Source organism: Alligator sinensis, unplaced genomic scaffold, assembly GCF_000455745.1.
Source record: "Alligator sinensis unplaced genomic scaffold, ASM45574v1 scaffold476_1, whole genome shotgun sequence".
Taxonomy (NCBI): Eukaryota; Metazoa; Chordata; order Crocodylia; family Alligatoridae; genus Alligator; species Alligator sinensis.
In genome coordinates, this window is record NW_005842444.1 from 903,061 (window position 1) to 905,126 (window position 2,066).

Here is a 2,066-nt window from a genome sequence, read left to right on the forward strand (position 1 = left end):
GGGCGAGCGCCGGCCGCGCTCCGCGCGCTATCTCCGTACGCACCGCACCGGAGTTTTACAACTATCTGAGCTGATCTGAGGGAAAATCAGCTCAGAGTAAGGCGGCGAACCTCCCTTGTCTGCCGCACACGCCCCGCACCTTCACCTCCGCCAACCCCGGCACACAGATACATCTGCCCGTCATCAACCCCGGCACACAGATGCACCTGTTTGTCATCAACCCCGGCACACAGATACACCTGCCCGTCATCAGCCCATGCACACCCCTCCGCAAACCCATGTACACATGCACACACACATCCATCCTCCGCCAGTCCATACACACGCACACACATCCACCCTCTGTCAGCCCATATACACACAGACCACCCCCCACCCTTCATCAGCCCATACACACAGACACACCAGCCTTTCATCAGCCCATACACACCCGTCCACTCTCCGTCCACCTGTACACACCCATGCACACATACACACACCTGCCCTTCAGCCCATACATACGCACACACCCACACCTGCCCTTCCTCAGCCTGTACACACCCCTCCACCCTCTGTCACCCTGTACACACACACACATACACCCTCTGTCAGCCCCCACACACACACACCTGCGCTTCATCAGCCCACACATATGCACACCCCCCCCACAGCCCATACAAAGCGCTCTCCCTCAGCCTGTACACACACGCACACGTGCGTGCGCACACATCCTCAACCCATGCAGAGACATACACATCCCCTCCCACAGGCCACCAGGTCCCGAGGTGGAGCACAATGTGACAGGCCTAAAGCGGAAGCAGAGCAGATCCTGAGCTTGCACACGCAGGGCCAGAGGAGCTCACTTAGTCCAGCTCCCTACCCGCAAAGGCCTCCGATAACTCGCCATCCCTCCCCGTGCATTGATTGCAGCTTGCAATCAAAGTGAGAGGACACAATACATCTGGGGGAAATATGCCTCATAAACCTGAAGGATTTTTAATCCTGAGCGTGCGCGTGGTCCTGACACCACTTTGGCATTCTTGTGCACATAGTCATATCTCTCCATAGACACCTACGTTTTACTCACCTGAGAGTTTACAGTCACTGTGGCCTGAGGTACAAAAGGATACAGGAAGGCTGCCACCAACCTCTCGTCTTCACTTGAAAGAGGACAGACACACAGATTCCAGTATACAAAACAGCTCCTGGCTCTGAGGCTTATAAACTGATGCAATTACTCAGTGCCAGGTATGGGTTGGGGAATCATTTATCTTTGAGATAACCAGTAAGTCAGCTGGTCCATAGCCCAACATCAACACTTCTCAGGCTCTCATACTCTTACTGTTTAGTGCAGTTGACTAAATGCTATAAAGCCAGTCAAGCAGGTTTGCACCATTGCCTGTAAAGAATCATATTTCAAGCCCTGAGACACAGATTGAATGGCTGTACATTCAGTCCTTGGAGTGAAGAAACACCTTGTGTCGTTCTTTAGCAGCTTTGCATATCTGACACCCAGGAGCACTTTAAAGCCAAGAGGAAGTTAAATCCACGAAGAAGGTTCCCCTGACAACAAGGACTTCTAGAAGTAGATGAGAAATCATTTTAACCAGAATTCAGTTCCTGATTGGCTTAACATGAATCTCTTTTAAAATATTTAACATTTATATAACAATTTGACTAGCTTCACTTGCAAAGGATTAAACATTTTCGGGCTTGATTTTGTGAGGCACAGAAAGCAGTGTGCATTTAACTCCACTGAAGCGGAGGCTGTTGACTGTATTTAGCATTTCAAGTACTCAGACAAGCAAGCCTTATTACTGTACTTCTGAAAGCTGATATCAATATTTCCCTTCACTGGCACTCCCACAGCAGGGTAATTTTAGTAGTCAGTTCCAGCAACAAAGAGAAATAGCTGTTACAATCATCATGGATCATATGGCTGTGATAAATCTATGCACAGTGAACAGACAGAAATTATAAGAACCAAAGGGATACCTAAAACTAGAACTCTGGTCTTTTATGTCCCGTATCACAAGTCTCTGCCACATGACTTGAAGAGGAATTCTTAACATAGTATTTGATCTCTT

General features: G+C 49.1%; 1 long non-coding RNA gene across 1 annotated transcript in view; it reads left to right on the forward strand.

The window, feature by feature from the left end:
- The window catches only part of LOC112551373, a 4,436-nt gene that overhangs the window by 890 nt on the left and 1,480 nt on the right, over positions 1–2,066 (forward strand). The gene's annotated exons all lie outside the window — the stretch shown is intronic.